Below are 22,395 nucleotides of genomic sequence, written 5' to 3' on the forward strand. Positions count from 1 at the left end.
CTTCTACCTCCAACACTCCTCCCACTGGACCACACGCTTGATTTTTGCTACTCCTATTTCATGCTATGAATCTAGGCTCCACAAATTCCTTGTATTTATTCTAGAAGTAACAATATATGTACATATTGTTTCTCTTCTACACTGTAATCTCCTTGAGGGTAGAGGCTATTTCTGTTTTTTTATTTTTGTCTTTGTATTTCTTCAAGGACTAGCACAGTACTTGACACATGGTAATACTCTTCAAAGTAGTAGTAATAGTAATATATAGTAGTAGTACTAGTGACAGTAATAGTAAGAGTAGTAATAGTAGCAATGGTAGTAATAACTGATTGAAAATAGTGATGATCAAAGCCCAAGTTCTTATTTAAATACTATCTTGATGACAGAATACTCAAAAGACATACAATAATGAACCGACCGATTATTGCTTCATAGAAAGTCTTAGCAGTCATTGGTGGCTGGCAATGACACCCTTTCCCTTCATATTATCATATCTGATGACCTGGCGATTATGTGAGAGTTATTCCACCATTCTTCACCCTTTTCAATAGTCTGATTCAAGCATGATGGTCAGAGGATAATTCATCTCCATGTGGTTTCAATTCCTGATCTATTAATTGGCATCACTGGAGATGCATTTAATCCACCAGATGTCCAACTTTTAGACCACAGATCTAAGTGCATTTTGTAACTTTTGTCTCTGGATGATCTTTCATTTTCTTCTGTTTCCGCTAGAATAAACAGATCCTCACCAGGGACAAAACAAAACAAATCTGTTACTATGTGAAAACATTCCCCCAATAGGCAACCTCACATCATCTCTTACATTGGGTGTGAGCATCTGGAAGTCAGCGGTGGGCCTTCAGAAAGAGGCAGTCAAGTATCTACAGAATAATTACTGAGTTCCATGCATAGCCACGTTACTTCTTTTTTTTTGTACTTGTGCACAGAGGAGTGGACACTTGTACTGGCTGCCATGGCATGCTTGCATTGGAACCATAGACTTTTGTGGGTTAATTCTCTTAATATGAGATGATAGGGTGAGGCAGGGGTGGATGGACCACAAGCCTGATTCTGCAGAAAGTGATCAGCCTCAGGAGTAGCAGTAGCCTCAGGGAAACTTAGAGTCAAGAAGGTCTGAGTTCAAAGTCCACCTCAGGTCTCTGTAAGTTGCTTATCTGCTGTGACATTCCGTTTTCCCCTCTGTAAAATCAGAGACAGCAATAGTGACTTTTTCAAAACACCAAAGGCAAGATATTGATATATCAAAGGCATATACACAAATATATATATTTGTGTGTATATAATATTTGTGTGCTAAATAAATATTAGCTAGCATTCTTAACATAGAGCCATTTATTTAGAAAAAAAACAGCAACTTGGAGATGATCTAGTTTAGACTCACTTTACATATGAGAAAACTGAGACCCAGAAGGAGAGAAAGAGAGTAAAGATTACCCAAGTAGCAAGTTGCATGACTGGGATTCCATCCCAGGTCCTTGAACTCTACATTTGGGTTAAAAATATTCTTTCCCCAGTATTCTTAGATTATAGTAAATGCTTAATAAATTCCTTATCTCTGTGTCCCTGTACATCCTTCATCCATTTCTACTCAACTCAGAGTCCCTGACTCTAAACAAGTCATTCCCCAGAAGAAAGCTATTACTGGTGAAGCAACATAGTGCAAACTCTTGTAAAGGCTCCCTTTCTGCTGTTTAAATGAAGTCACAACAAAATGGGAAGATGGCACCCTACTGCCTTTGGTCATCTCCATCTTTTGCACAATGAGGACGCCTAGTGGCCAAAGTTAGCATGTACCTCACCACCAACCCCTCCCCCTCCCTTATCATTTTAGCCTGAGGACAATTTTTTCCTTTGGGATTACTGGCTGTGAAACTGTAATGTAAAGATCCCTATCTCTGCATTGTGAGAAGCAGGCTTCCTTTGGTCTGTTTCAGAAGAATTTGGTTCTTAATAGAAAGACAAGCTGTAACCAGTATGTTCAGAGAACTGTGAAGGTTGAAGCTTCGCATCTTGGGTCCTTACAAAGAGCTAGAGAGTCTTAGCAGTTCTTTTTACTGAAAATGAAATTTTAAATGATTCTTTTTCAATTAACAATCACTCATTTTCTTTCTTCCACTTTCCACTCCCCACCCTCCCCCATGGAAGAAAAAAGAAAACCTTTATAAGAAATGTGGAGAATCAAGCAAAACAAATTTCCTGCTTTGGCCAAGATTCCTGGTAGTTCTAACTGGCTTTGTTTTTCATGAAAGTGACCTGGAGTTGTTTCTTTCTGGTCTCTACATGTGCACTGAAAGGCCTGTGATTCACTGTTGAATTAGCTATTGTTGAACAAGCCAAGATATAAACTCAACAGCGTCCTTAAAGAGTATACCTTGGAAAGAGTACCTGACCCAGCAGATCCCAATACTCACATTCCACAGGGCCACTGTTGAATGTTGACAGCCTACTGGCCTGGACTCAGGCCTGTAAGGTCAGATGGTTTTGGACAACAAAGAAAGTTTATCTACCAGTGCATGCAATCTAACAAACATTTTTTAAGCAGTTATTATGGGCAAGGAGCTGTGGAAGGTGCTGAGCATACAAAAACAAGGTGACCGTCTATCAGGAGGAAGTACACAATAATCAGGTTAGCTAACATTTATACAGACTTTAAGGCTGGTAAATGCTTTACACAATATATTGGGAGCTCCTCAAGGACAGGAACTGCCTTTCGCCTTTCTTTATACCTCCATGGCTTAGCACACTGTCTGGTACATAGTAGGAACATTATAAAAATTTATTGATTGACTAACATATTTCACTCGATCCTTACAACCCTGGGAGGTAGGCACTATTATTATCTCCATTTTACAGTTGTGGAAACTTGAGGTTAAATGATCTGCAATAAGTATGTGAGACAGGATTTGAACTCAGGTCTTCTTGATTCCAGGCCCAGCTCTCTATCTACTGTGACACTTAATGTCCTACAATGGATCCATCTCTTGATGTAGTCCTTAGAATTCACCTAAAGGCTACTGGGCTTGGATATCTACCTTACTATTCCACCCTTAGAAATTTCATATCTTTCTATCCATCTTGCAGCTGAATTCTCTCAGTCATCTCACTCAATTAGAGATTACTTCCTTTAAATAGTCTGGCTTTTCCATGTGTACCCACAGCTTGTAACACAGGTATTTAGTAAGCACTTAAATGTCTTTTAATTCATTAATTCATTCACTCATTCCCTCTCTCTGTGGCAGTCTCCAATGACCCCATCTTCTCATACCATTTTACTCATTGCCTCCATTTCTTCTAAAGGGGATCCATCCAACATTCTGGGTAGAGGTCTGGGGGGGGGGGGGTGTCTCTTGACACAGCCTAAATACCAATGGAATCCTTAAGCTGTTCAGACAGTCCCCTCATGTTACTGGCCCACCTTCTTTTCTAGCTATGAAATATTATCTTTTATAATATACTATCACAGCAAAATTCACTACTGTCCATAGTAACTAGGACAAGATGAGTTCTGAGAAAGTAACCATCCATTTGGAGAGAAGTCTACATGGAGGAGATGGGACTTCTTCAGAGGGATGTTTAGAATTTAAGGAACCAGAGAAGAGGGTAATGGGAATTCCAGGAGAGAGAGTAGAATGGATCAAAGCTCTGCAGAATGTTTCCTGTTGAGGTCCAGCATGATTCAAGTGAAAGGTCTGAGTGGAGAAGCAAAAAAAAAAAAGGAAATGACACCAGATCATGAAGGGTTTGGGAAAGCAGGCAGAAAAGTTTAGATCAAGCAGTAAAGAACCACTGTAGCTTTTTAAGCACAGGGTAATCTTCAAATTAATCTGCTATTAGTATATAGGACGAATCTAAAGAGATTATGCAAAGCAAGACCCAAAAGCTGTAATACAAGTAAGAAACATTAAGGGCTTGGATTAAGGTCATTCCAGTGGGAATGGAGAAAAAAAGAAATGAATGAATATAGACAATGAATGAAAAAGAAAGACTTTATCAAGCGTTAATACGTGACAGACAGAAGTTCTGGAGAGAAAAACAGAAAAACAAGACAGTGCCTGATCCCCAAAAAGTCACACTTTAATAAGGGGAAGAAAATACATATAGGAGGTATCAGATGCAGGGTGATGGAAAGAACCATTGCTCATCCCATGCACCAGAGGGCAGATCACAGAGAATCTGAGACCCTTTTCAAGCCACAATGATTCCCTATTATATGCCAAATTAATTTTTTAGCTCTTAAAGTCTGGTTCCGGTACAATTTTATATACTTCTTCTCCACTCCTCTTTCTCTGTCCCACATTCCATTTAAATTAGACTATTCGCTATTTTCCTGTGCCCAAATATTTACTCGTGTTGCTCTTTCTCCCTTATATGGCTCCCCCTTTATACCTGCCTGCTAAATGGTATCCTTTTCCAAAGCACAGTTCAGATGTCATCACCTTCCTTGCCACCCTCCCACTAGGTACATACTCTCCTTTCCACCTCCCAGAGCACCTCATTTGTAGTTCTCCTAAGGTACTTCCTCTATTAAATTCTACTACAAAAGGGTATTATAGTAGAAAGATGATTCTAGGTCGTCAAAGGCTAGAGCACAAGTTTTGGCCAGTACTACATCAAGCTGGACAATTCCAGTGAAATACTATTTGTCATCTGAAAATTAGTCTATGGTGAGGAGAAGAGATGTTGACCAAAATGTTGACCATGATTTTTTTTTTCAATCAGAACAACTCACAAAAACCATTTTCCAAAAGGTAAAGATGCTATAATCTGTGTTAGTGGAAAGAAAACATACAGATGCCAACAAAGGCAAGAGAAATAGTAAGGGCTCAGAAATGAACTGGGGTAAGTGTGTCTGGGAATAAATGCTGCAGAATGCAGTTGTTTGGGTTTTTCTTTAAATGCAATTAATTTAATGCAACTAGTTTTTAACAAAAAGTCATCACTGATCTACCTTTTGGTATAATCTGGTTCCACAGCATCATGAAACTTCTAACAGATTCCAGTGCATATGGCATTCCCCATGGGGTCACACAACACAAGGAAATACAAAACAAACAAACATACATTATAAGAGGGAAAGCCAGTCAGGTAGAGGGACAGTAGAGAATAGGGAAAAGAACATTGTATTTGAGCCAGAGGAGCTCTTCCCATACTACCTGTGCAACCGTGGGTAAGTCACTCAACCTCTGTGTGCTTCAGTTTCCTCATCTGAAAAATGAGGAGGCTGGGTTACATGGTCTCTAAGATCCCTTTTGGGTCTAGAGCTATGATCTTATGAATTGAGGAGCTGTGCTGGTGTGCCAAAAAAAAAAGTCTCAAAAGCCTCACCTAGATCTGTTGTTCTTCCTCCTCCAAGGATACAGAGCAGTGTAAATACTAACTGTCCCTAATTTTATAACCTGCCTTCAGGTAGCCTCGGGGTCAGGTAGGTGGCGCCATAGTGCACAGAGTGCCAGGCCTGGAGCAGGAAAACTCACCTTCATGAGTTCAAATCTGGCCTCAGACACGAATTAGCTGTGTGAGCCTGGGCAAGTCACTTAACTCTGTTTGCCTCAGTTCCTTCATCTGTAAAAATGAGCTAGAGAAGGAAACGGCAAACCACTCCAGTATCTTTGCCAAGAAAACCCCAAATAAGGTCATGAAAAGCCAGACATGAATGAAAACGATTGAATAATAACAACATGGTCAGACTCAGGGTAGAAGAGAAGCAGGTACCCTTGTGAAGACTTGGGCAGCAGCCACTGCCTTTATGCCTGTAGATCAATTCTCCCACTTCCCTGCTTAAACTAGCATTTAAAAGGCCATTCTTTGACTTTTTTTTTTAACCTAGTCTTTATCACTAGATGGGTGTTGCCTCAGTCAAACTGAGACCTGCTAAAGACCTTAGTTTCAAAAGGCAAAGGTCTTTCACTGTAGCTGGCACCATTTCCAGTCTTGTGATGTATATTTGGCCACTGTATCCAGATGGTTGCAGAGGAGAAAGTGAGGTTGGTGACTTTGCACAGCCTTCCTTCACTTAAATCCCATTTACTTGCATGTCATGGCATCATGTCCCTAATGCCGTGGTCCTCTTCAAGAAGGAAGGACAAAGAACATGCCCAATGAAATAATATTTTACCTTGTATATTTGCAGTACTCCCCACATGCTATTCAATATTCATCTTTATAGCCCCTGGTTCCATGGTTTGCACATAACAAGAAGCCCAGTGGTTGACTAGAATCAGGGTTGAAGGTAAGAGAGATCTGGGTCCAAATCCTGCCCCTGAAACTTACTGGCTGTGGGACCTTGTGCGAGTCCCTTCCCTCCTCTGAAATGCAGATAGTGGTAACTAAGCTCCAGTTTTGTAAGGAATACATAAGATCAGCTTTGTACATTTTACAATACTATGAAATAGTAGCTGTTATTCTAGTAGGTATTTAAACTTCACTGAATTGAATTTTTGAAAGGTAGACTGGAAAGAATTTGAAGACACATTGGTTCCAAAAATCATACATTTTGAGATGGAAGAGAATTTAGAAGTCATCTCCTACAACCCTTCCTCTTATTTGAGAGGGGAGAAGCTGAGGACCAGAAACTTTAAATGATTTGCCTGAGGTTACACAGGTAGCAGATGACAGAGATTTGAATGAAGGTCTTCCATCTCCAAAGCCTGCATCTTTTCCACAATCCCCAAGTCGAAGTGGACTCCAGGGTTTGACTTTTAACTTCAGGTCTTGTGATATCAAAAACAAAACAAGACAAAACCTTTCCTTCCCCTTTCCCCTTTGTCCTGAAACTATGAAGTTAGGATGAGGAGTGAATTTAGGAGAAAAGATAATAAGGTCATTTGTGAACGTGCTGAGTTTGGAAAGATGGCTTGTTTCATTTTGAGGGCAGACTTCCAAATGGAAGCAAAAGTATCTGCCAAAAAAATGTTTTCATCAGCCAAGAAAAAAAGGTCAAGTGTTTGATGAAAGTGGAGTACTGCTATAGTTCTGACCACCCAGTGATGCCAGAGAGCCATCTGGTGACTATATTTCCATGAGCTACTAAGAAGCTTCCAGGAAACCAAAATATTTTGAATTTGACTTCAGCACAGTTCCACTGTTGAAATACAAAGGATGTGACCAAGAGAAAAGTCAGGCTATGGAACTTTATTAGGCCCACCATGGAAAGTCAATGGCAGCTAGGTGGCTCAGTAGAGTCTAGAGCCTAGAGTTGGGAAGACTGAAGTCCTGGGCAAGTCACGTAACTGTGCTTGCCTCAATTTCTTCATCTGTAAAAAATGAGCTGGAGAAGGAAATGGCAAACCATTTCAGTATCTTTGCCAAAAAAAAAAATCCATAAGTGGACACAAAGAGTTCAACATAACTGAAACGATTGAAAGATAAATGTCAAGCCAAAGAAGAAGTCAAAGGACCAGTACAGATGGATGTCATAATGGATGACATGAATGGATAATATATGAAACACTTCAATATCTGGCTCTATCCTAACTTTCCAAGTTTATTGCACATTATTCCCTTTCATGCAACCAAACTGGACTGTTAGTCCTATTCTATATATTCAATATTCTGTCCACCACCTGCATGTCTTTACACTGTGTGCCACTCTTTCTTGGAAAGCATCCACTCCTTTTCTCTACCTCTTAGAATCTCTAGAATCTTTCAAGGTTCATTGTAGAACCATCTTCTACACACTGCTTCTCTGATTGCTCCTTCCCACATTCCTACCCCAACATTGTTGTTGTTTAATCACTTTAGTTGTGTCTGACTCTTTGTGACCCCATTTAGAGTTTTCTCGGCAAAGATACCGGAGTGCTTTGCCATTTCCTTCTCCAGCTCATTTTTCCAGAGGAGGAAACTGAAGCAAGCAGAATTAAGTGACTTACCCAGGGTCACACAGCTAGTAAGTGTCTGAGGCCAGACTATGACTCAAGAAGAGGTGACTCCCTGAGTCTAGGCCCAATGCTCTAGCTACGGTGCCATCTGGCTTCCCTACTCCCATATTACTTTGTATTCGCTTTCTGTATAGTTTATATCTATTTATCTGTGTCTGTGTTGCATCCCTCAAGAAGAACACAAGCTAACCAAAGTATTACACACATAGTACGAAAAGAGTAAATCAGGCTTTTCATCATCCTTTTTTCCTGAACATTATGTCTTCTTAATGGAATTTCAGTGTGCCTTAGCCATTTTTGACTATCATGTCTCACTGCTAATTCATCCAGACTTCACCATCAACTACGAAAGTACTCATAGTTTTCAGATCAACAGCTGGCAGGCCATACCTCCCCATCCAGCATTTCTCAGAACTATAAAGTGGAAAGCTTTAGTTTAGAATTCATCTAGTCCAAGAGTATGAGTAATTCCCTCAACAGCATCCCTTCAAATGGCTGTCCAGTCTTCTCTGCTTGAATACCTCTGATGAGGGAGAGCCTACTACCTCCAAAGGCACTTTGGGATAGTTTTAATTATTGAGTAATTCTTCTTGACATCAAGCCCAAAATCTGCCTCTGTAGTTTTCTGTCTAATTGCTGTATCCCTCCAGCTAAGCAAAACAAATCTAATCCCTCTCCTGTGAATAATAGTCTTGTAAATCCTTGAAGACAGCCAGAACGTCCCCCATCTCTAGTTTCTCTTCTCCACCCTAAATATCCTGGTTCTTTTAACTAGTCCTTATATGACATGGTCTCAGGTACTATCTCAGACAGCTGGGTCGTAAAGTGGATGTTCCCTTCCACATTATCCCTTCCACATTCTGACTTCCCCAGGTTTCCACAGATGGCAGGTTGGCATGAGAGATTAAATGGGAATTTCAGGGGAATTTTGTGGAAGCTGCAAAGCCTATGATCAGATGCTAAACCCCAGTTTTACAATGGGATACTGGAAACAGTAAGAAAAGAAAAAGAAAAATTCAAATTTCTTCTCTGGGATGAAGGGACGGCCAAAAAATGTTACGCAGCTTTTCCAGATCTGGATGGTGCCATCTCCACAGTACCAGCGATGTGAAAGGAATAATTGTACTTTGTAAATGCTTCATGAATTGAAATCAAGGTTAGCAGCGAGAGCTCTGGTTGATTCAATTCAAAAGATATTTATTGATAGGCAAGGAATGGGGGAGTCACCAAGAGCCGAGTTCAAATCTTGCCTCCAGCATTCATTTACTGTGTAACCCCCTCCATATATCACTTAACTTCGGTTTGCCTTAGTTGCCTCAACTGTAAAATGGTGATAATAATAGCAACCTTGCTGCGTTGTTTGGGGAACAAATGAGATATAATACTTGTCATGCACTTTGCAAACCTTAAAGAGCTATATAAATGCTAGTCGATGTCATCATCATGCGGGTTATTTTCCTCAGGACAAGTTCCAACTTTTTTTTAATCTTCCCTAAAATGTGGTGCAAAAACTGAATATACCATCTCAGATGTGACCTGCCCAGGGCAGAGAACAACAAAACTGCTGCCTCTTTCATTCCAAACACTGGGTCTCCTTTAATTCTACCTATTGTTGTTCAGTCTTGTCTGATTCTTCATGACCCCATATGGGGTTTCCTTGGCAAAGATACTGGAGTGGTTTTCCATTTCCTTTTCCAGCTCATTTTACAGATGAGGAAACTGAGGCAAACAGGGTGACTTGCCCAGGGTCACACAGCTAGTAAATGTCTGAGGCCAGATTTGAAGAATCTTCCTGACTCCAGGCACTTTAGCCACTGCATCACCTAGCTTCCTCTTCTAATTCAACCTAGGATAACATTATTATTTGGAGCTATATTGTCACAGTGAGGATTCATATTGAGCTTGCAGCACACTGAAACCCCTAGAATATATGTGTGTGTACATATGCACACATATATACACATACATACATGTGTATATATGTGCATGTAATGTATATATTGTGTGACTGTGTGTATACATGTATATGTGTATATATGTGTGTATGTATATGCATTGTGAACACACACATGCAAATATACATATATACATGCATATATACATATGTGTGTATATCTATATGTATGTGTGTGGACATAAAAATAGTACTTATCTCCCAGAGTTGTCATGAGAATCCTTGGGCAATTTAAGGCTATATTTTAGGTCTTTGGTTGGGATTCCCTCAAGGGTTTGATTGTCTCTAAAGTTAAGCTCAATTTAAGGATCATGGGGCTTATCCAATATTAAGTCAGAGCACCAAGGTAAATCCTTCTCAGTTTACCTCCTGCCTTGGAGTTTTGAGTATTTCCCAGGGGAAAGTGTTCATCTACATGAAATGACTCTGACATTTAGGGTTAGTGACTAATAAGCATTCAGCCCTGTAGATGGAAGATACCTGAATATTCAGTTCTGATCTCCCAGGATTCTTTGTCCAGGAGAAGAGAATTCTGTGGGAGCAACAGGCACAAAGGGACTTAAAGCCAGAATATCAGAGCTGAAGATCTGTTTCAGCCCCCCTTCTCTTCCCCAAATTTCCCTCCCCCTATGACAGCTTCCAAATTTAGATACTGATGTTGGTTTTTAAACCCAACACCCTTAAGTTAGGAGTGTAGAGGTTATCAGGCACTCATATGTTTGTATGTATTCATTTAATATTCATTATGAGAGAATTTTGGGAATTGCGATATAATGAAAGAGGAACTAAGGAGCAAGGCTAAAGCGGGATAACTTTAAATACTAGCCATGTAGTAGAACAAAGGTTATTAGACTTTTGGAAGGTGAGAGAGGGGAACCATTATTTTTCTTATTTTAGAATTTTGCCTTAGGATGGGTTCTTCTTTCTCCTCCCTCCCAGAGGGCAAGTATAACTAACATATCATTCATAATATCCTACCTGAACAAGCCTTCCCACTGCAAAGATGATAATCTCAATTCATTTGTGGTCCCATATGTCCTAGCTCCCCAGTCCATTGCAGGCCACTGTGGTCTTTAGTATGTCCCTTCATTTCTTCTAGACTCAATTTCTCCATTGTAAAATGGAGGCAATGATACTTGTCCTACCTACCTCATAGAGATACCCAAATGAATTCATGTATGAAAAAGTACTTTGTAAACTGTACCATAGGATGCAGTTGTAACTATGATTGTATAGGCAATAATATTACCTGCCTTGCCTATCTCATAGGATTGTTGTGAGAACCCACTGAGATCATAGCTAGGATGGATTTCAGATTTAGAGCTGGAAGAATCTTTAGAAAAATCTTTATAAAGTGCAAAGTCTAAGCCATTATCAAAAGATGAGTAAGTATATAAAATGTCAGTGAATATTAGAGGAAGGCTTTTTGGAGCCATAGACTCAAGCCCAACATTTTATTTTTATTTTTTTTAATATTGAATCAAACACCTGGTTTGATCTTGGAGGATTAAAAAAATGAATTAGAACATTCAAGAGTAAGCTCTGAATTCAGTCATTCAAAACAAACAATAACAACAGCTTGTGTGTGCAGACATGGAGAGCCATAATGAATGAGGACTGATGGCGTCACTCAAGTGAGACTTTATTTCTGTGGTCATGCCTCAGTGCTCCCCTTCAAAAGACCCACTGAGCCATATTGGGACTGCTTTTGAGAGCTCCCACCCTTGAAAGAGTACTTTGGAATGTTTGTTTCTCTTAATAATCTCCCTTGATTAACAGCCTTATTTTCATGTCAATAGCATGGTGGCCAAGGCGGGGATATTGCTTGACTTGTCCACCACTCTTGCCAGTGAAGGATTTCTTTTCACTTTTGACTGTGACACTCATTGTCATGAGATCTATTTGGGAAAACTAAAACCTCATAAGGAAGACCCATCTGTTCCATCTTTGCGGATTGTGATGCCTGGTCATGGTAGCTATTAAGAGATTCATGTAGAATTTGGGGTTAAATTTGATGCTTGGCAATCTTCTGCTGATTCTATATGCTGATATAGTGGTAACCTCTTAGCCCCCTAAAGGAAAGGGGTTGATTATTCTTGGAGGAGTTGATGTCAAATGTTACAGAGGTCAAGAAGACCTAAAAACAAACCTCTGGATTTGGGCTACTAGAAGAAGGTCACTGATGACCTCTGAGAGCAGTTAGGGGAATATAGGCAGCAGGGTGGAAAATAAATTGTAAGAGAGAATGAGTATTGAGGATAATTTTATGGGAAACAAGACTTTGGAGTTCTACAGGATGGAAAGCTCAATACGATGGACAAAAAAATAAAAAGTAACGTAGGCTATTTACACGAACAAAGAATTTACCTTAGCAGTAAGAATTCAGGACAAAACTACTAGTTGTGCCCTAGCCCCCTCTACTGTTGTTAAGTGACTCCTTAAGACTCTTGAAGCTTTTACACATGGCACTAGTCACCAGAGACTTGAAAACGAGTTTATTTTTCTTAACCACTTCCTAGGGGCTACCTATGGGGGACAAGAGCAAGTGGATGGTTGTTGTTTTTACGTGACAGTTATTCCAAAAGTTTTTTGTTTTTTTTTTTATGGGGATAGATGTAGCATTGTATCTGACTAAGGAAAGAGTAGACAGCATGTTGATCAGCCCCCAGGTATGTTGGCAGGGAGTCTCTCTCTCTCTCTCTCTCTCTCTCTTTCTCTCTCTCTCTCTCTCTCTCTCTCGCTTTCACAAACACACACACACACACACACACACACACACACACACACACACACACACACACACACACACACACACCCTACCAGAGCACTCTGTTTGAGAAAAAAAAGAGCTTAATCAGCAAATGACAATTCTAGCATATAGCAGCAGCAGTGACTCAGCAGAATCATGCCCAGAACCTCCTGTAGAAGAAAGGACAGATTTGGCAATAGTGTGGAGGAACAGTGAGATAAAGTCAACAATGACAATATATCAATCATATATGTGCCAGGTATTGTGCTAAGCCATGACATAATTTTAGGAAAAGGAGCTACAAGGAATGGCCCTTCCATCATGCACAAAGGAATCTGGGGAGGTAGGGTTTCTCTGTGTATGGAGGGGAGGAGTGGGATGGAGTGGAGAATAAATCTATGACTTGATCTTTCCTCATTCATTTTGCTAGTCTGTCCTAATTAAGAGCTTTGATATTTGGTTCCTGCCTGATTTGTTAGCACAGAATGCACCAGATGGGGGCTCGAGCTTTATTTGAATAGCTATAGTCAGTCAAAATACCCCCACACTGAACGGGTGGTGGCAAGGAGTTTCAGAACCAAGTGGCACGTATGTTATAGCCACATCAAAGGAAGCCTAGTGTCCAGAATAAGAGACTGATACATCTACTATGGACTTCCCCAGTCAGAACACTATGAACACTACTCTGGGAAAGGATTTCTGGGTACAGGTGAGACCTCCTTCCCAGCTTGCAACAACTCTTAAGATCATCAGCAATGATTAATAGGATGGTGTAGGGGGCTGCATTCAACTTCATGGTGAAGTAGAAAGAGTGTTTACATTTAGAAAGGGAGAAAACCTGGGATCAAATACTGAGTCTCACTACATGTAAATTTAATCCTGGTGACACTTTCACACTTATTACATTGAACAAATCATTTATCTCCCTAAGCCTGAGTTTCCTTATCTCTAAGATGAGAGGTTAGGAGCTGATGATCTCCAGGGTCCTTTCCAACTCTAAATCTGGGGCCCTCTGAACTCAGTAAACAGCTGAGACCTGTTTACAAAGAAAAGGAAGAGAAAGGCAAGAGGCTGCTTCCTGCCTTGTGAGGGAAAAATAAACCAAAACTGCTTGCTCTAATGTAGTCACCAGAAAAGAGATGCAGCTGACTATTCTTCTGCCCCCCCAAAAATCAAAGGACCAGAGACTTCATGCTGGAAGAGGTTTTTGAGGTCATTGAGGTTCAAGACCCCTCATTTTGCTGCAGAAATTGAGGACAAAAGTGGTTAAATGACTTGTCCATGTTTACACTACTAGGAGATATCTGAGGCAGGATTTGAACTGAGGCTCCCTTGGTCCGGATCTAGAACTATTTTCACAATGCCACCCAGAGCTGCGTGTTCTCTCTCGCTCTCTCTCGCTCTCGCTCTCGCTCTCTCGCTCTCTCTTTCCTCTCTTTCTTCTCTCCACCTCTGCCTTTTTCCTTTCTATCATCCAGCCATCAATATAAAGAGAAGATGCAGAACAGATCTGAAACCATTTGTGTGTCCATCTGATGTCCTCCTCACCCCTATTTTCATTCTAGTTGCCTCTTTCTAGAATCTCTTCGACCCATTCCCCATCTACCCTGAGGATCACAGACAAAATTATAACTTTTCCCTTTGAAGTTCTGTGCCAGATTGGAGCATCATTGTGGAGTGGTATATGCCTTTAAGCCAAAGACCCATCCTATTAGCAGTAGAAAGCCACCTTGTTGCCTTGATACAGCTACATGATCTACTGTTAACCCTACCTGTTGATAAAAAAGAGAGGAAGGATGAAGAGATTAAGGAACTCAGGGTAGAGATGCTCAGATAGTTAGAATAGACTGCCTCCTCCCAAATACCTCTAGAAATGAAAATAGAAAACAGGATTAAGTGCCACTTTCCAAAACCTTATAACACTGCATTAAAAATTGGCAGTGAGGAAGGCGACAGAAATCCCTTGAGAAGTATCTGGTGGTGACATAATTAAGATGTACAAACATCTTGGGGAGCCCAGGAGTCAACAGGTTAGCTTGTCTGAGACCAAAGGGAAGCTAGACCTTGAAACAAACCCACTCAGCTGACTTTGCCTTTATTGACTCAGTCACTATTCAGAAAGCAAATAATCTCCAAGCAATTTTATTAAGAACCTACTATGTGCCAGGTATTGTGCTTTTGTAGACATATCTGACTCTTCATGACCCCATTTGGAGTTTTCTTGGCAAAGATATTGGAGTAGCTTGTCATTTTCTTCTCTAGCTCATTTTACAGATGAGGAACTGAGGCAAACTGGGTCAACTGACTTGCCCAAGGTCACACAGCCAGTAAATGCCTGAGGCCAGATTTGAATTTGGGTTTTCCTGACTCTAGACCTGGCACTCTATCCACTGTACAGCCTAGCTACCCTGGCATTGTATTAGACACTGGTTAAAAAAAAAACAGTCCCTCCCTACCTTTATGGACTTTACATTAAGATCCTAGAATTCAAGTTGGGAGGGAACTTACTGGTCTGACTTTGGACAAATCACTGTGGGCCTCAGTTTCCCTATCTATAAAATAAGGACATCAAATCCAGTCCTTTCATTTTATAGATGAGAAAACTGAGACCTATAGTGGTTAAATGACTTTTCCAAGATCAAACAGCTATTACATCTTCAAAGTGGGATTTGAATACAAGTTTTCCAAACTTCAAGTTGCACCACACTGTTCTGACTTCCTCTAGTTCTGATTCCTCCTAACATCTTGGGATGCCACTAGCAGTTCTCATGGCCTAACTGCCAGTATCTTCCTTTCCCTCAGCTAAAGGTCTTCTAGACTTAGAATTTTTTCTGGGACATCCCCAGTTCCTAACTGGACCAGAGGTAAAGAGGTGAATGGGACCTCAGGGGAGTATCTAACCCTTTCATTTTTACAGATGGGAAAAAAAGTAAAATGACTTGTCCAAGATCACGTTAGTCATAAATGGCAATCAGGATTTGAAGCCAGACGGTCTGTGTACTGTAATTTTTGGTAGTCTAATGGGGAGACAATACACATACAACTATATAAAAGCCTAACATTGAATTCAGACACACTATATACAGGATAAGTTGGAGATGATCCACAAAGGGAAGGCACTAACACTAAGGGGGATCAGGAAAGGCTTCTTACAGAAAGTGGAATTTTAACCAAGACCCAAAGGAAGCCAGGGAAAGAGGCGGTGGGGATGAGGAGGAGGGAGAGCAAGTTCCAGGAATTAGGGCAAAATGCCCTGAGTCAGAGCATCTTGTGAGGAACAACTTATTCCCAACACTGATAATGACTTTGTTCATTGGAGCAAGTTCTTTGAATGTCCTTCAAATCAGGAAAGGATCATCAAGTACCTCCTTTATTTCCCTAGACCCTCTGCTGGGTGCATCTCATCAGCATCATCTTTCGCAAGTGTGACTTCTGTGTGCCCGTAACTTCATCTCAGACTGCTATCAAGATTGGTGATGGGAGAAGGCCACTGGCCATGCACGAGGACGGAGACAACAGGGCAGAGCTGGTCATCACCATCCTACGGGTGCAAATCTAAGCATGGCCTACAGATGGCAGTCCCATCTCAGTTGTTAGGAGAAAAGCTTTTCATTTTTGTTCCTGAAAGCTTGAAACAGTTCACTTGCCCCCTTTCTCTACCAAGAAAATGGAATTTTGAACAAAATTTGACTCTAAAACTATAAATATGGAAGTTAGTGATTTCCTCCCAAAAATAATTCTCTCCTACCTTATCTGTGTGCGTATATAGATATAGATATGTGTATATGTATATAAATATATGTATATATTTATACGTTGTATTCTCTTGATATCCTGAATATATTCTGTATGTATATCTACTTATATATGTGTATGTATGTGTGTATATGTACGTACGTATGTGTGTGTGTGTGTATCATTTCAGTCGTGTTCAACTCTTTCTGACCACTTTTGAGGTTCTCTTGGCAAAGACACTTGGAGTGGTTTGTGATTTCCTTTTCCAGCTCATATTGACAGATGAGGAGCTAACAAGGCAAACAAAGTTAAGTGACTTGCTCAGGGTCACACAGTTAGTAAGTGCCTGAGGCTGGATTTGGACTCAAGAAGATGAGCCTTCCTGACTCCAAGTCCAGCACTCTATCCATTGCAGCATCTATCTGTATATCTAGAGACAGAGATATATAAAGACAGATATACAAATAAACAGATCTAGAAAGCTAGACATACATACGCATCTATAGATATTGATACATATACACATATGCACACAAATAAATGTACATACATATATGCATTGTGTATATATGTATACATATTTATACATATGTATGTACTTTGTGTTTATTCTCCTTCTATTCTGAATAGACTTACATATACACTTCCTAGAATCCTAGATTTAGAGCTAGATCTTCTCAGAGATCACCTAGCCCAGTGGGGACAAACTCAGATAGAATCGGATCCCTGCAGCCTCCATACTGACTTAGAAAATAACTAAATGGCATTATCTATGTTGTATCACTTTTTTCTTTTATTTTGTTTAAAATCTCCCAATTTCACCTTAATCAGGGTCAGGCTTAATCTGAAGGGGTGAATTTCACACCTCTGATAGTTCAATTTTCTCATTTTACATATGAGACCACTGAGGCGCAGAGAGGTTAAGCCAGAGAGATTGTTTGTGTGCATTTATTACTTCTTGTCTTCTCCACTGGACTCTGAGCTTCTTGAGGACAGGGATTGTCTTTTACCTCTTTTTGTATCCTAAGTAGCATTTAGCACATACTTAAGCCTTTCAAACGATGCACACACACATAAACATACGCCCCCAAAACTGACCTATATGCATGTATATTGATGCATACATGCATTTATATATGCATATACACAATTGCATAGATATATTTGTATTATGTAAACATGCATGTGTATAAACAAACACACATATACATGTATGTGTATACATGCATGTATATATACATGTATATATACATGCATGTATATATACACACATATAAACACGTGTGTGTGTGTGTATAGTTTCCAAAAGTTGATGCCTTTCTGTTTTAATAGCTTAAAACTGCACTAAGACTTTTGGAACATCTTATATGCATATATATATGTTTATACACATACAAATATATTTACATACATGTGTAAATGCATGTAAATATATGTGCCTATCTGTACATATATACATACATATTTGCCAAGGTGTGTTTTGGGAATAATACTAGAGTAGATATTTCCATGTATATGATCATGTTCAGAGAAGAGATTCCTTTTTAAAATTATTTCTTTGGTTAAAACTGGACATGCATGCACATATGTAAATACATATACGCTATATATAAAATGTGTGAATTATATATCTATTTTATCATGTATTATCCAATTTTCTATTACATTTGTTTTTACTCACCTGAATCAAATGTCGACCCTCGTAAGTTTAGCCCAAAAGAAGAGCTCCCAGAAGACATCCCCCTTCCTTTGCAGAGGTGGGAGGCACTGCATAAAGCAGCAGTTTTTTGTGGGGGTTTTTTGATGTGTTACTCAGATTTCTTGATTTTTTTTACTTCTTCCTTTTCGGTTTTTAAGTTTGTAGTTATTACGGTTCTCTGAGAAGGGAAAGAAGGAGGAATGTGGAGAAATGTAAGTGATAGAAAAGCAAAAAATATTGATAAGATTCTACTTTTTAAAAATATGCATCATCTTTATTAATTGGTCATCACATGCTTTTATTAAATGTTTTCTGCATGCTAGGCACTATGCTAAACACGGGATACGAAGTAGAAAAAAAAAAAAGACTTTCTTCCTAAGGAACTTACATTCTAATACAGGAGACAATGTGTATGTAATTCTATACGTAAAAGACATAGAGAGTGCAGCTGGAAGCCTTAGAAGTCTTCCATATGAGTGGACATCTTGACAAATTTTGCCATCCAAGGAATATAGGAGTGAATTGTTAACTGGAGAGTAGATTTCTAAGATATAGCAGAAAGTTCCCAGAGAAGATGGTGGTTCCAGCAAGATCTTGGCCTAACTGGTCACTAGGTGGCACTCCCTTAACATACTATTAGCTTTCCCTCTGTCTTCTGTAAAAAAAAACCCTACCTACCTGCAGAGGTCACAGTGACTGAGAACATGGAGGCAGCTTTGGAAATAACAAATTATACAGCTTTGCCCCAAAGGTTAACATGCCCTGAGATGTTTCTGCAGACAGATTTGAACTTTATGACACTAGGCTTGAATACATGAGCCCAGTATCTCCCTCCCCGCCATTGACTTTTACCAAGTTCAGGTTCATCCAACAGGCCTTGGTAATGAAAACATGTTCTTTCCGATAGAGAAAAATAAGAGCTCATTGCAAGCTTGAATTTGGGCTCTCAAGAAATAAATTCATTTTACCCAGATAACTGAGGTTTTCTGGTCACACAAGGCCATAAATATCCATCAACTAAACTTAAAAACAAGCCAGAAAAAAAAAGTCGCCCACCTTCATCCAACCAATTATTTGACAACTCATAATCACAGCTGTAATTGGTTCATTTCCTTTCTTTCATTTCCTTTACCCCACCTGTCACTGCACACAAGGAAAATAAAGACAGAGTAACAAAAAGCAATTTATATGGAAGGAAGTACCTCTTCTTTCTGTACCTTGTTCCATTATCAAGTGAGATGATGAAATAAGAATAGCTAACACTTATACACCTTAAGTTTTATAAAGCACTTTATAGATATTATCTCATCTGATGCTTGCCACAACCTTACGACTTGGGTAGGATTATTGTCTTCTTTTTATATGTAACCTGAACCCCGAAGACCATTGGTGTAGGACTCTTTCCTCACTGGTGGAAACCAATGCCCCTTCCAATAGATTTTGGGGATTTGAGTAACATACAGGAAAGGAAATAAGGGTGTAGTGACTTGACCTGATAATATAGGCAAAACATTTTAAAATGTTAAGTTGCCATATAGATTATTGCTATTGTTATCTCATTAAATGGGAAACAAGACAGTAAATGGAAAAGAAAACTAATTCTGGCTTCAGAATTCTGCCTCTGCTATTTGTCACTTGTGTGACCTTGGTCAACTCATCCTTAGTCGCCAGACCAGATGGTCTCTGAGGTCCCTTCCAACTTTAGACTGACTTTCCTCTGACCTTTTCCATTGGGTGGATTTTACATTGAAATTGTTCTAAGAAAGACAAGTCATTTTTCTGCCATTATGCTTTTATATTTAATGTCCTATGGTTTATTGTACAGGTACTGCTTTTTATAATTCAACAAAAACATTAGAATACAAATCCGCCATCTTGCAGTTTGACTGAAAACTCCTTGGTTACAACTTCAGTAATAGATAGACCAACAAGGATGCACTCTACCTACCTATCTACCTACCTCACCCTGTTCCCACGTGATTTTGATCTACTCTACCAGGTCTGTGTATTTTGAGGTCTTTTTTTTTTCTATGCAGCTTGGAGATTTGGGGATAGAGATATTTACTTAAGTTTTTATTCTTACATTTTTATTAATGTTGTGTCAAGGCACTGTGGCATGACATTGTGAGTAATAATTTGGCCTATATAAAATGCCGATTGGAAATGTTCAAATACAGATGTTGGCTGAATTCTTTAGGGTAGTTTGAGATCTGTATCCATGATATAGATATTTCTCAAGATAATGAGTTTCTAATGTATCATTCTAGCCATAAAGTCATCTCTTGTTAAGTATTCAGTGGGTTCTAAATCTTTACAGACGACAATCGATTGTTGAACGTTTCCACTAGAGCACAGAGTATGGTCACCCCTCCAGTGTAGCCCATAGGGCATAGTTATTGATTTCCTCCCTCCTCAACTCTCTAAAGACTCTCTTGCTACACGTCCTATTCCTCTGCTCATCCTGGAAGGTCAGAGATATTATTCCCCAGAGGAGCTGCCTTTAAGTTACCACTCACCCTCATGTTACTAGGGGTAGCATCGGTGCTGGGGGAAGAGGGAAGCACATTTTGCTTTCTCTTATCAACAACCAGTACCAGAGCTTTCTTCCATTTGGATCAGTTCCCTGTATCAACTGCTGGTATAATAATAATAGCTAACACTTTAAGTGCAGCACTTTAAGGATCGCAAAGCGCTTTATTTTATCCTCACCACAACCCTGAGAGATAGGTGCCATTATTATTCCCATTTTACAGATGAAGAAACTGAGGCAAGCAGAAATATAATGTCTTGCCCAAGGTCACACAGCTAGTATTTGAGGCTGGATTTGAACTCAGGTCTTCCTGACTCCAGGTCCAGCACCCTATGCATTGTCTCACCTAGTTACTTTTCTTTCGTCATCTGTTCTCAGGTGACTTCTTACATCCTTTGGCTTTTATGTTCTGACTTCTAATGTCTTGATTTCTACAATTAGCTTCTCTCATCAGCTTATACCTTTTAATTTCTTGGCTCCTCACGTCTCTTCTGCCTCAGACCAGGGCATCCTTGTGTACAATGATCCAGCTCTAACTTAGGTTGAAAACCTCAAATCATATTTCTGTTAAGTACGAAAGAGTCAACATACACTTGTCTCATAGTTCCTAAATACCATTTTGATTCAGAATTTATCAGCTAGAAACTTCAAAGTCCTAAAAAGTCAGATGTAAATATCTGTATTTTTTTTCTCCTCAAGCTTCTTTTTTTGTTGTTGTTTTTCTCACACAGATGTCCTTTCCCTGCCCCTTTCAGTAAACAGAGTGTCCACATAAGAAAGGATCAGGAACTTATACTACTATTTATTTGTATACTCCACATCAAGAACTGAGTCTGTGTTTTGTCAGGAAAACTCTTCTAAAATTTCCGGAAGCAATGATCTAGCTCTGAATTACTATCATCAAGCCTGTTTCCACAAACAAATCTGCATGACTCAGCCATTTGTTCAAGGCTTTGTCAACATATTATTGGCTGAGTTCATGTTGATGTTGCCCATGAAGGAGTCTCTAGTGTTTTCATCTTTTGATGGTAAATATGGGATGCCTTCTATTAAGAAAGGGAGGATCAGGATCAGGCTTATGCCTGAAAAGAAACTGGTGAAATGCCAGTACTTCATGCAACCCTACCACTTTCCAGCTTCAGAGAGGACCTGGAAGGCTAATCACCTTCCCTGACATAATTATCTGTCATTGTTTATATTAATAGTGCATAAGCTTTCTATTTCTCTCTGGATCCTCCTTGCATTTTTGTTGGGTTGTATTTTTTGTGACTGTAGAGATGACCAGAAATTTTCCACCTTCAATGGTTCTCTTTTCTCTGAATGCTTCTCAAGCTCCTGTAATAAAATTTTGGGTGATGAATTATTTATTTGGCTATTTATTTTTGTGCTCCTTTAATTCCTATCACTTTAACTTTTTGACTTTTGCTTCCAATTGCAGGATAAAGCCCTTGCGGGTGATTGGTGAGGCTTCCTCCCGATCTGATCACTTGACAGTACTCCTATCTTCTATTTCATGTATACTTGTCATTTGCCCACTTCAGTAATCAGTGTCATCTGTACTGAGACAATTCCAATAAGTGAAGTACTGCGGTTTCTGATTTGTTCCCATGTATCTTGCCTTTGCATAGCACCAGAATAGGAAGGTTCATCAGTGTCATCGCTTTGCTATTTTTTGTGTCTGGCTGATTATCGTGGATCTGAGTAGCATCAGCTAGCAATCCTGTTGATTTCTAAGATTCGCTGGCCAGGATACAAAACCAATCAGCTACATCACCAATCTGCTAGCATTGTGGGGTTCCTGCCACCATCCATTCACAGTTACCAGAG

The 22,395-nt window shown here is 39.6% G+C and overlaps 1 long non-coding RNA gene across 2 annotated transcripts in view; it reads right to left on the reverse strand.

Moving 5' to 3' along the window:
- Positions 1 to 339: 339 nt before the first annotated feature.
- LOC140531530 (uncharacterized) overlaps positions 340 to 22,395 on the reverse strand; it is a 63,506-nt gene continuing 41,450 nt past the window's right edge. For both annotated transcript variants that reach the window (XR_011976355.1, XR_011976356.1), the window contains 2 exons: positions 18,021 to 18,216; positions 340 to 1,203 (listed from right to left, as the gene is read on the reverse strand). This is a non-coding gene — a long non-coding RNA (uncharacterized lncRNA). The remainder of the gene's footprint in view (positions 1,204 to 18,020; positions 18,217 to 22,395) is intronic.

Source organism: Notamacropus eugenii, chromosome 3, assembly GCF_028372415.1.
Source record: "Notamacropus eugenii isolate mMacEug1 chromosome 3, mMacEug1.pri_v2, whole genome shotgun sequence".
NCBI lineage: Eukaryota > Metazoa > Chordata > Mammalia > Diprotodontia > Macropodidae > Notamacropus > Notamacropus eugenii.